Consider the following 13,806-nt stretch of genomic DNA (forward strand, 5'->3'; position numbering starts at 1 on the left):
TCACAGAGGAGACAAAGCGAGCCTCTGATGGTCTCCTGTCAGGTAACTCCTGTAAGTAGTGATTCAGATATATCCAGATAAGCCATCCTAATCCACAGCAGTGAAAGCTGGATGGCAGAAAACCCATGAGGAGGACACGTGAGAGGGGAGCTCACCAAACACAGCAGGGGCTGTACACAGAACACTGCACCAGAGGCCACAGCAGCCACTATTCACAGCTCACCTGGGCTGGCAGCAGGAGCCTCCCTGCTCCAGCACACTGGAGCAAACAGCCAAGGCAGTCAGGGAGCTGTAACAGAGACTAGCATGTCATATTTCACATTGCAGCTGGCTCAGCTTGGTTTCCTACTTCACTAGCTCACTCAGGAGGGGAACACACCATTTTAGGCATCTCTGTAGGCCTGACACCTGCTTCTCTTATAGTGGTGGGAATCAGGATTGTCTGCTCTGTTCCCCCTGTAAGAGCATTGCACAAACACAACATGCCAGAGGTTTCTCTCTGATCATGTCTTCCACTTTGTGGTAAGGAACTCACAGAAACCATCACTGGCACTGAACAGCCTGAGATAAACTCATCATGCAGAGTTCAAGGCAGCTTTGGGCTGCTCTGCCTTGGTGAGCTGCAGAGACACAGAAGAGTTGAACCAGGATCTGGACACACCAAGGTGTGGCTGTGGCTGTAACTCACCAAAATTAACACAACAGAGGCCTCACTCAGCCTTCCTCTGACCTTACTCTTCCCTGGCCTTCTGCCTGGGGCTCACAAGCCCCTGCCAGGATGCAACAGCTGAGTGATCAGTTTTGCAAACCAAAGCCCAAGCACTGATCCCAGCACACATCAGGGTGTTGCAGGGCTGTGGATGAAGCAGCAGGAAATCTTTCCCTTTCGCCTGGTCTTGATTTGTTCCCCAGCACATGCATGTTCACAGCATGTGTGACCAGAACCCTGAATGCCAAGGTGGCCGTGTCATAGCCCTTCCAGTACAAGGTGACCTGCCAGGTGGATGAGGGCAGGGTTGTGCATGTGGTCTCTCCAGACTTCAACAAAGTGTTTGACACTGTCTCCCACAGCATGCCCCTAAAAAACTGGCTGCTCATGTCTTGCACAGGTGGACTCTTTGATGGGTAAAATACTGCCTGGATGGCCAGGCCCAGAGATTTGTGGTCAGTGGAGTCAAATCCACTTGGCAGCCAATCACTAGTGGTGCTCCCCTGGGCTCAGTTTTGGGGGCAGTCCCGTTTGACATCTGCATTGATGATCTTGACATGGGGATTGAGTGCACCTTCAGTAAATTTCCAGATGACTCTAAGTTGGCTGGGAATGTTGATCTGCTTGAGGGTAGGCAGGCTTTTCAGAGAGCTGCACAGACTAGATCATGGGCTGAGCACAACTGCAGGAGGTTCAATAAGGTGAAGTGCCAGGTCTGCACTTTGGTCACAACAACCCCCTGCAGCACTACAGGCTGGGCGAAGAGCAGCCTGAGGACTTGCAGAAAGGAACGTGGGGATGCTGGTTGACATTTGGCTGAACATGAGCAAGTATGTGCCAAGGTGGCCAACAAGGCCAATGGCATCCTGGCGTGTTTCAAGAATAGTGAGGCCAGCAGGGTTAGAAATGTGGTCATCGCCCTGTACTCAGCACTGGTGAGGCTGCACTGCATTCTGTTCTGGGCTCCTCACTTTACAAAGGATGTTGAGGTGCTGGAGCATGTCCAACAAAGAGAAAGAAGGCTTGTAAAAGGACTAGAAAACAAACATATCCTATGAGGAACAGCTGAGAGAGCTGGGTTTGAGTGGTCTTGAGAAGGCTCAGGTGGGATCTCATCACTCTCAACAACCATCTGGAAGGAGACTGTAGAGAGCTGGGGGCCAGTTTCTTCTACCATGGCAGCAGTGAGAAGACCAGAGGGAATGGCCCTAAACTGATACAGTGGAGATTCAGGTTTGATAATAGAAAAAAAAAATTCCAATTTTATGGTAGTCGGGCATTGGAACAGGTTGACCAGGGAAGAGAGAGAGTCACCATGCCTGGAGGTGTTTTAGATGCTTGGGTGGCTCTGGGTGGTGGTTTAGTGGCTCAAGGATTACAATGGTAGTGTTGGGTTGACTTGATGATCTTGAAGATCTCTTTCAGTATTGAATCTTCTTTGATTCCATAATTCTATTAATGTCTGTGGGATCATGGGCATTGCTCATAGGGCTGGTAAACCCAGAACCTGTCTGCAACATGCTTTTCTCTTTTTTTTCTGGATTAACAATAGGCAATTATCACAGAATCTTAAAATAGTTTGGGTTAGAAGGGACATTTCAGGTCAATCAGGTTGCTTAGAGCTCCATCCAGCCTGATCTTGAATGTTTCCAGGGATGGGGCATCCACCACCTCTCTGGGAAACTTGTTATGGTGTTTTACCACCCTCATTCTTCCTTTCCTCAGTTTAAAACCACTACCTGTTGACCAATTGCGACCTGCTAAAAAGTCTGTCCCTGTGTTACTTGTAGTTCTGAAGGTACTGAAAATACCTTCTCAGACTTGGTTCTGTAAGCTATGCACATCTCAGTTTTCTTTTCTGTAAAAGATGCTTGCATTTTTTTCTTCTGATACTTTTTAAGAACATGCATGGGATTTAAGTTTCTCTCTCCCAAAACTACTTGTCACTTTCTTTCATTATTTGCCCTTCTTTGAAAACCTAAGGTGGAAAATGTCAATTATTGAAATACTTGGAAAGCATTTACAGTATTTTTCACAGTATAAAATACTCGGAGGAGTTAGCAAGCAGAAAATATAGAGACTTTCCTCTTACAATGCTTTGGGAGATTTAGTGCTGGCAATTATAAGAATGCAAATGATGTTTCCAGCTAAACTGTGCTTGTGACTAAGCAATTTATTAGAAGTAATTTACTTGATTTGGGGATCAAAACACAGAGCTCACCTTATGATATATGGTTGTGTCAAAGGAGGCAAGGAATGGAGAATAGAGCTTAGTCAGACAGATTTATTTTTCTAATAAGATTTGAATAGTTTTTCCTTTCTTTTACATGTAACAAAAGAGCAGCATTTCTTCTCAAGGCTTGATTTCAGAGAAGGATTTAAAATTGCATTAGAAATTTGTGTGGCCCTCAAAAGCATCATAGAAGAAAGATCACTCTCTTTGGTACTCTATTTCTACGTTACTGAGTTTATAGTTAATTGAATTGCTACTGCATTGAGTGATATTTATGCAGACTGCCTGTTTTCTGTTTCTTGAGTGGAAATAATCATGAAAAGTAGCTGGCTTATAAAAAGTGTAGATATGGGCTACTGCACTGCAGAAACTTGTGTCTACATCTTCCGTCTCTTGGGGAACATCCTTCTCCATGACTGGAAATGTATTGCTCTGTAGGCCTGGAAAATTGATGCCTGGGTAAAATAGTGGAAACGAGCAGCAAAAAGGGGCACAGCCTGCATTCCCCAACCCTGACCCCTTTGCACGCATACAGCAGAAAAACCTTGGTCACAAATATCCTGAAGGGGAGGAAGGCAGGTGAGTTTCCTGCTTGCAGCCCTGCCTCCCCTGCTGCCCTGGGCAGACAAAAGCCTTTCCAACATCAGGCTAGCTCACACTCAGCAGAAATTTTTTTGTGGTTTTAGTGACAGACAGAAGTCTGGAGCTTCAACATCCTCACAGTATGGTTCACAGCAATGAACACCTTGGTGGTGACCAGTTAAAGAAACATCAGAAATGCTCTCTCTCACATCCTGCTGGAAGTGAAACGATGTAGGGACGCCCTTGCATCACTCTGTATTCTCCTTGTACCTAGATCACAGGTCCCCAGGTGTTCCCCCAGCACCTTCTTCCTGCCCCATACTTCCAGTAAGATCCCATCTTCCCCCTTCTATTTCCCCCACTCTGCCAGCCCCCAGCATCAGGACCCTATGGTCTCACTCCTTTCCTTTCCAGTTCAATTCCACCTTGCTGAAACATGGGACATTCTACCTCCACAATGCATACCATCTTCCAGTGATGGTGTTGCTGGGACCTGGCTCCACACAAGAAGAGATTCATGTGGATAGAACACCACCCAGGAGTTAAGGGAACCACCCCATACTGAGATCCCTCATTACCACACCAGCACAAGGCCAAGCAACCCCATCTCCCCTTCCACCAGTTACCTCCCTCTGCCTAGAGGCAAAGGTCTCTACAAGAACAGTGGGCAAGGAGACCCTAGAGGGGGGCCAAGCCACCACCACTCAGCTGGGAGAGAACAGTGTTAGGTCTTTCATGGTGAGCCTGTGCACAGGGTCACATGAAGAAGGGCTTTTCATGAACTCTGGCAAATACCAGTAAAGAAAATACATTAATCTGCCCACTAAACACACTGGCAGTTCTGGCCCTGCTGTGTGTTTGGACACTTCTGCTTGCCAGGGCAGCACTTTAATTTCTGGATGTTGCCTCCAGAAACAACCTGGATTTTGAACAGTCTTCAGTGCCAAGAGCCAAAGCTGGAGGAGACAAGGATAAGGGCACCACAGAGGGGATGCATTCAGTTGCTGGGAGGCAGCCATGAGCTCTCTACTGTGAAGTGGCTTTGACTGGCATCACCTATTTGCTCTGACACCTGGTGCCCTACAGAGCATAAACAGAAAATGCATCAGGAAAACAGACAGAAGACTGTTACTGGGTTTACATTTTCCAGACCTGATTTGCTGTGAATAGTTCAGTTTTACTGCCAAGGTAAGGGGCACTGGGATCCAGAGTGAGACCTTAGCAAATGGAATTAACAGTGGTAATGATAGCACGTGGCTTGCACTGGAAGTGGGCTGACAGGGAAAGCATGCTGAAAAAGTAACTTGTATTTTCTGAGGGCTCTGGTCCTCAGCTGCAAATTTCAACACTGAATCCATCACTGCTGAGACTTTTGATTAACAAAGAGCACTCTCCTGAACAGATGATTTTGCTCCTCATAAAAGAAGTCCTATGGTGATAAGTCAGGTTTTATATGAGGTAGTAGACCAATGAAATATATCCCACTTAACCTGGAAAGAATCAATCCCTACCTACACTGGCTTCTAGATGAACAAAATCCATATGCTGCATTTCTTACAGATCCAGTTCTGTTCCGTCATGATACACTTCTATCTGCAATAACTGCAAGTTCTGCTCAGAAAATGGTACCTAAAATTGATTTCCATTGTGGCAAACTCCTCTTCAGTACCAGCCTTGGCATTTCCTGATCCCAAATGTGATGGAGGCTTTTCCAGCCCCTGCACTCACTGTTCACTTCATTTATGTCTCAGCATAGCATTTCTGGCAACCTCTGTTCTAAATCAGGCATTAAGAATATGGGGCATAGGAAGTAGGGGTACATCCAGCTGCATGGCAAAAATAATGGAGATTTCTTGATGCCCATGGTAGCTCTATGTTGTACTTCAAGTACAAGTGCATCTGTTTTCTTTTTCATATAGAGATATATCTTGAAATAATTAAAGGAAAGCAATATCTGAGCATTTCTTGTTTCTGCTACAGTCCAAGAACTAGAAGCAAATGTACCAGACTGGTTGGTCCTAACTAGTGTTGTCTGCATGTCCACAGTTAATGCAGTACATGTTAAAATGCTCTCAGAGTGTACAAAGACTGAACAGAGAGTAGTAACCTCTTGAGTTTGCTCAAATGCCTTATTAGATTCTCTTTCCAAACCCAAGTTCAATTTTCCTTATGTCTTTTAATAACTGTGGAAGCTGGTTAGGCTGAAAGTTTCCAAAAGTGACTGCCCAGAGCTTTAAAAAAAACCCCAACAATTAAAATCCATGAAAGATAAAATGGTTACTGTTCAACTAGAAAGACTCAAACTCTTCACATATCAATCACAGAAAAAAGGTCCTTTTCCCATTCCCCCTACAAACCTTCATCCTTGAAGCTTGTGACCCTGCCTAGCTGGGATAGGGATAGTAGGCTCCCAGGGCCCCATTCTCCTGCTATGTGCTGCAGAAGACCCAGAGTAAGGGATTTATCAGCTCTCTATGAACATTGCCCCAGCAAACCTAAAAGGGCTGACTTTATCTTCTTCTGTCACTTTTTTTCAGTCTGATGCACACAAAGGAATGGGAGACTTGGGACTTACTGACAGAGCCCAACTTCTCTACAGCCTCAGGAAACGTGGCCTTTGCCATTTCCTCTGAGAAACACACAGTGGTTCATACTTACACACTGTAAGTTTGGTATACATCCATTTAACCAAGCAGGCCAATATTATGTATTCATTTGGCCCATGAGGTCTCCTCATTCATAAAAAAGTAAAAGCAGAGCCCTGGCTACCCAATTGCTCTAATTATTTAAAGACATTTCTGATGCTGGCAAGGGCTACAGCACACATAATTCAGCCTCTCTACCTTTCTCAAAAACTAGACAAACACATCAGTGTATTTTATATAAGCCTTACAGGACGTTGGTTATTTTATTTACCTCAGGCCCATTTCAATACAAGTGCTTTAAGTAGCTAAAGCCAAACAATGTTAACCCCCTAGTTGCCTTGCCATCCCAATTAAACCTTTAACTTGCTGCTCTGTTCTCCCTGACTTGTTTTTTTCAGGTGGAAATGGTTTTTAAGAAGAATTTGCCTTAAATGTAATAATGCATAAGTTAAGATTTTATTTCATGGAGTTTGAGAAATGTGGAAAAACTGCAGAATTTGAACTTCACTGCCACTTGTTAGGAGTTAACTGTAACTTGTGCAACTCTGCTCTATGAGCAGAGCCAGCACTGCCAGGCTGTGCGTGACATCTTGGGGTGTTGTAGAATTCTGCTCTTGATTCCTGTGGTAGTATTTGGTTGAAAAGGCTTGAGGGTAATTGCTTGAGAGCAGAAAACTTTTTTCTTTCCATTTGAGCACCTGAAGGGGATTAGATGTGACATAGCTACCTGTTGTCCTGCAGAAATCATTTAATTTGTCTGTTTTCTGTCCTTGTATGCAGAGTCAGGACTGCCTTACTAAGCCCACAGTGATCAGCTGAGAAGATACATTCAGCATTTTCTGTGTAATGCTCACAAGCCAGTTAGTTCAGTCTTGGGTCTTACATATTTCCTACTAATAACCTGGAGAACAAACGATTTCATGGTTTTAGAAGAGTGGCCACAGCCTCATACCAGATGAGCAGTGTGCGCCTTGGGTGCCACAAGCGGGACAAAGGTCTGGTATGTGAGAGACTTTCTGCTCTCCAGTGGGGAAAAGTTCCCAGACAAAGTTTAGATTTCTCTGAAAATTGTGCAGACACATCTTGTTTTATAACATACCTGAAGAGTATTTTCTTTGCCTATGCCTACAGCAGTGGAGCCAGAAATTCTTCCTGAGCGTTGGGGAGGTGAACAGAATGGGTTGGGCTGCAGCACACACTTGCTCTACAGGATCTATATGCCTAACAACTCTTTGCACAGACCTCTTGGGAGCAATTTATGGCCTTTGAAATCATCATCCTCTGCCCTCACTTAGATTTTAACCTACTCTGTGAACCTACACACAATAAAACCTTTCTCTCTTCCTCTTCCAATGAAAGTTTGACCTGTCCATGTGAATCACTACAGAAAGGCCAGCTATGATCAGAAGATAATGGACCAAGTCAGCAATGAACTTGGACTGAATTAGGACATGTAAGTGCAAGAAGTGCAAAACTACAGCTTTCTCTGAAGGTTCCCTCACAGTAGCCTCTTCTCAGATCAGGGGCCATACCAGTTGGTGAGCACCTGACCCAGAACACATGAGTTTATTTGCATTTCAAAATAGGGAAGATTTTCCCTATTTCATTTACCTGTGAATGACTGCATGCTGAGACAGGGCAGCATGAGGAAGCCTACATTTTTATGTCAGCTGAAATACATAAGTCCGCTAGTTAGGTAATTAAAAATGCTTTGTTAAAATTTGTTGAAGTCAGATTTTAATGAGGTTTAGATTAAAAGTGCAGTGAGCTTCCCTTCAGTGAAGTCAGATTTTCAGCTGCTACCACCCAGCTGTTACCCAAAGCAACGTTTTTTAAACAAACACTGTGTATCTTGAAAATTCTGCATGACAGATGATCTCAAAATGCAGATTTATTTAAGGGTCTGTGACTAAGTTCCATCAGCAAGTCTTCCAGGTTGCTGCTATCTCTGTTTGAAAATTCTGAACTTCCTAACTGAATCTTGGCCAGATTATCTCCTCTGTCAGTGCTAACACTGCTTACATACATCCTATCTCTCTTTCTGCCCTTTTACCTTAATATCTAAATAGGTCACTAAATTTTCTCCAAAATTTAAGAACCTTCCCAACTCTTTTTGACTCTCTGGTCTTTTATTCACTGGCTGCTTCAGGGGACAGATAAGAGATCTGCATTCTTTTGCTTTCAGATTTTGTTTCATTGGATCATGAAAAATCCTGCTTTAATTAACACGAAAATGAAAACACAGTACAGTAAAACTTCAAAACTACTGCCACAAATACTACTAAGAGTTAGCAGAAAACTCAGGTGGAGGCCTCAGACTAGAAGCAATGGTGAGAGACATGAACACGTACTGATACAGAGCACTTGTCCATCCCCTAGACAATCGTGTTCAATACCTTTTGTCTTCAAATTAGTGGCTTCCTGACTGCACAGCCACCTCTTTTGCAAACAAATCTTTCCCTGTGGCAAATCCCAGCACCAAAGTAGAGCCATTCAATGTGGTCTACCTCTTGTTTCTGCTCTTTGTGTTGCCAGCTCTTGGGTGGCTGGAAATTGCCTCTGTCAGGAAAGAGCACAGGCGCTGGCACTCAGAAATGTTGTGATAAAAAGAGACAGTCAGTGCCCTCCTCAGTGTTTTGTTTTGATACTCTTCAGCTCTCCATTACAAATGATAATGAGAGGCTGAATACCCTGAATAATAACAAACCAGATAGTTTTCTTTTTCTGCCCACTCAGTGTTTCTGCTCCACCGTTTCTGGGATGCTCATTTCCAGGATGCCAGGTTAGCTCTCAGGCAGCAATGCAGAAATGTGCCACCCAAATGGCAGCATTCCTGACCCTGAGCCAGGAGTGGAGCCAGCAAGGCTGGGAGAGTAAGGTGGGTGCAGAGTGGACAGAGCTGCACCATTGCTGTGTTTCTGGAAGCAACAAAGCTGTGTTCTCACACCACTGCATTTGAGCGAAGTCCTGCCAGGACCACGCTGGCTCTTTGCCTGTGGTACAATTTACCCTCAAATAAGATAATTCATCCATGGAAAATGAAAAGTGGGTCTATCAGCTGTTTCCTTTGTAAAACTGCCACCCTGCAGCAACAGCAATGAAGCTGACCTTGGTGCAGGCGCCGTTGCTCTTGCTTTGACGCCTTGTCGACAGCGTTCCACTTGCCAACAGCTACAGCCCTCAGCGAGCTCACGCGGGTACCAGAAGCTGAACCTCAGGAGCACTTTTTGCCTGCACCAGTCATCCCAGTCGTCTGCTGTGTCTGGCTTCTCAGTTCCATCACTCAGCTCCAGTCCTGGAGTCCTGCTGTGTGCTGGAGTCTCCAGTCCTGATGCAGTCCTGCTGTGTGCTCTGCGGGTGCCTTTGCCACCCAGCCATGGCTCGGTTTGCCAGAAGTTCAGACTTCAGTCCTCTCTCTTGCACTGGCTTGAGGTCAAGATTCTTTGGTAACCCACTGACCTGAGATTGTAAAGAAATACAGGCAAAGCAATGTCTACATAGATTCCCATGGACTGCTGAAAATAAGCTGCTTGAATGGAAAGTAAGTGGCTAAAGACCAGTGAAGGTCTGTGCCCAAAGATTTTTGAGTCTATCTCTCAGCATCTGCAGGTAAGGAGTTGTCATGGGGACTTCGGCCTTTGGCCAGCACTGGGAAATGACACATAGCCACTTAGCTACAGAACCCCAGCGTTTTAGATATTTGTCCCCTGGTACCTATGTACCTCTAAGCTTAGTCCTACAGTCTCGGTCCTTTTGTCTCTCATTATCTGAATAATTAAACCTCAGAAAGCCTTATAAAAGGCTGATGATATTCTGAAAATTTTAACTTGAATTAATAGGACTTGGGGGGATTGGGGGTGGTGTTTCAGGTTTTTTCAGTAGATCTTCTAGGTAGAACTGCTAGATTTGCTGTCTGAAGAGTCTTTCTGCCAGTCCACTGCATCCTGCCTTGCATGGACTCACCACGGCAAGCCAGAGCTCCTTTTTTAAGAGAATCAAATGAATAATGGATCATTATATCTTAGGAACACAGCTGGAACTTGTTGATGAACTTTTGATATTGCACAGTTTATTAATAGGCTGACCTGTTACACAGTTTCTGCAGGTACAGGAGTAGACTCTTACAAGTACCATGTAATCCCTCTCTCTTTAAACTAAATGCATTTAGGGGATTGTTAAATCAGGAATTATACATCTTTCTCAAAAATGTGTGTTTGGAAGCCAATCTCCTGTATTTATACTAGATTTTTTTCATCCATAATGATCTTAGAAAAAACAGAGTCATTCACCCATGGGTGTTATCTGAACACTTCTGAATACCTAGATGTAATTGCAAATTGTAGTTTACATTCTAGTAACCTGGAATATGATACCAGCACTTTCTGTGATAATCTTGTAAATGTTATGATCTTGACTATCTCAATACATTTTTCTTCTTAAAGTTACCCAAGAATTTTAGGAGATCTGCATACAGATACTTAAAGAAATTAGTAGTTTGGATATCTCATTTGGCCAGGTCACACTTAACAAATAGCAGTTCATTAGCCTTAGAGAGCATTTTATTAAATTGTCACATCCAAATTCACCAGATAGAACCCTCATGCCATACTTCTACTTCTCTGTGCCCAGACTCGCAGAGTTGTTCTGTCACTAATCCTCTGACTTCAGGGAAACTGCTGGGGAGTATGATGCTATTCACGTAAGTAAAGGCATCACAATCTGTCTCTTCAAAAGATTTTTTTTTTCCTCTTTAAACCTGATCTGTAGCTAACTAATCTGGTAGCTATAATCTTTAAAGCTGTGTGATTTACTCTCATCTACTAGTTCTAGTCATTTCACTGCAGTGCTGAACTGCACGGGGAGACTGAAAAAAAATGAGCCACAGCATCAGTTGAGCAAAGCTTTACTTCAAAAGAGAAAAACCTGACAAATCTGACAGGCTAGTGCAAAAGGAGCAGAGAAATCCCTACCAAAAATATGTGGGAGGGAACGTATATTTAAAATAGGACCGCCTAATTCAGCTGCTAAATCAGTGTAAGAAGCTCTGTACGACTGTGTGTGCGGGAGGGAAAGACAGAGAGAGAGAGACAGAGAGGGAGAGAGGAGCAGAGGGAGGCGGGAGGGGGGAGAGAGAGCAAAGTGCCTTTCACAGAGCTCGGAGCTTGATGGGAATGTTTGATTAGCTCCTCTCTGAAAGAAAAAAGGTGTCCAGGCCTCCCTCTGCTGCCTGCCTCTCCTTCTCTAGAATAATGTTGGCTGGAGTTTGGGGTACAGAAAGGCTTGGAAAAAACCCCACTTTCACACTGTGTGGAGAAAAGGAATAAAAAGTTACACACCTCAAGCAAGGTAATTCTGATGTTTTTCTGCTATATTTATTTAGGGGGGAGAGGGGGAACTTGTGCTTTTTGCCTGTTGATAATAGTTAAATATTTTCACTGCTGAGAAATTCTAGGGACATAATGTTTTATTTAGCATTCCAGCTGTGTGCTTAGGATCAAAGACCCAAGAAGATGAAGATATAAATGTAGAATGAAACTGTACTTTACTCACAGACACTTCATAAAGTATTTATGAAAGCATTAAGCCCCTACTGTTAAAGTGGACACATATACTCACTGCCTGAACAGCGAGGGCTTAACTATGTGATAAAGAATGATGTATATAAGCCACACACCAACAGACATTTATTCAAGCCTTCTGTTCAAACAGTTTGTGATAGACAGTGCAACTTGTTCCTCAGTTTAAAACTGTTTTGCTTTCAAGACTTGTTCACAAAGTCTTTTTGATCAATAGGAAGGTGTGTGTTGTATCATTAGTAAACACTACCTGACACTGGGGAACACTAATCTCCAAGGCACAGACTGGAAAATGGTATTATTCCAGTGATGTGTGTTTCTGTGGTGTGAACTCTCTTGGTAATGGACAGATACAGATGTATGAACAGTACAGTAGCCTAGATCCCTTTGTGCTGAGTGCTTGTTTTGGTGGTGAGGCTCCAAAAATGAATAGCATTGTCAAGCCTGCCACAGCCGCTCAGCTTTCTGCAGAGAGATTAGAGTCTTGATAAGTCTCTCCAAAATGTGATTTCTCTCCAACTAGTACAAACATGAACCGAGTGCCCCAAGCTAAATATCAACTCTAGTTAATATCTTGTTCCTAGAGTTTATGGGAACTACACCACATTCAGAGCAAAAAGCAAAATTACACATTGCAGAGTCCTTAGAGCACACTGTTTTTTCTTTAACCCCTCCAAAATCTAAACAAAATATCAAAACAAGAAAACACACACAGAAAAATTTGTTTTGATGTCTTTTAAAACACATTGTACTGAGAAAAGCCATGGAGTTGTCTATGTTTATAGCTTGTGTTTCCCTATATACATTCTGAAGTTTAAAAAACTTTGCATTTGTCTGCACTCAAAGAAAATCTATATTTTTCTGTGTTACCATCTTCTTCAGACTCTACTCAATTCATGACTTGAATGACAGTCATGGCTATAAGATTGATCTCTTCAGAGATGAAAAGAGAACTCAGGCAAAAATAACTGCATTACAAACACATTACTTTTCAAATACTAAGTATCTTACATTAAACAGACTTATTTTGCTTGCATGTTTTATTTAATCCTTTGAGTTGCTGGGGTTTTTCTCACTGGGATGACAAAAGGACCTACTGTCTTTTAGTTATTCAGGACATAAAAAGTACTTTTTAAAGAAGAAACTTTGAATGTACTGCCAATACTGCGTTTCCACCTGTAGTAGTAATGTTAAGTTCTTAATTTGGTCTTTAATTGTTCCTACCTTTATTTGATGTAAGACACTTCTTTCCCTAGTGGTATAATTACAGCACTTACCCCTGACTGGTTTAACCAAGCAGTTTTACTAGCTGCATCAGATTTCCTCACACTTGGAATGCAAGAAAGATACTCCACGTGGACTCTCTTTTGTCTAATAAGGATGAAATCTTACAAAAGCCTTTCCTTCAGAGGAGGCATTAACAGGATGCTCTCTTTTCACACAGTTACTGACTTTCACAGAAGTAGTAGGAAATTAAATATTACACTCCATTTTGTCAAAATTAATTGGAGCATTTCTATAAGGGGACTACCTGTGCCATAGTCTGAACACAGAAACTGAAAACCAGGCCAATTACTACATGTGAAATGTAATGTCAGAATTATTTATTATTTCTGGCCATTGCTTCTTAGAAAACATTGCTAAAAATTCACCTGAAGTTTATGTCACAAAGGCATCAAAAACTTGATTGTATCTGATTTGCCTGGAGAACTTAAAACTTTTTCCTTTTCCTCTCTTAACTACAAATAAAGCTTTAGTCAGAAAACCCTTCATGTGACATCCCCAACTTCTCTGGACAGGCTGTGGCAGTGCCTCAGCACCCTCACAGTGAAGAATTTCTTCCTAATATCTGATTTAAACATACTCTCTTTCAGTTTAGGTGTTGATAGGTAAGTCATCTAAGGCACCTGGATGTAATGAGCAAGAAAAGGTCACAGCTCAGTTTATTCCCTGCAGCTATGACTCTATTCCTGAAAAAAAGCTGCTGTGGCACTTGCAGACATGAACTGCCCGTACAGTGGGACTGGCATGGGCAGGGCCCAGAGCAGCGAGGTGTGTGCT

The sequence above is a fragment of the Prinia subflava genome, chromosome 2, assembly GCF_021018805.1.
Source record: "Prinia subflava isolate CZ2003 ecotype Zambia chromosome 2, Cam_Psub_1.2, whole genome shotgun sequence".
Classification (NCBI taxonomy): domain Eukaryota; kingdom Metazoa; phylum Chordata; class Aves; order Passeriformes; family Cisticolidae; genus Prinia; species Prinia subflava.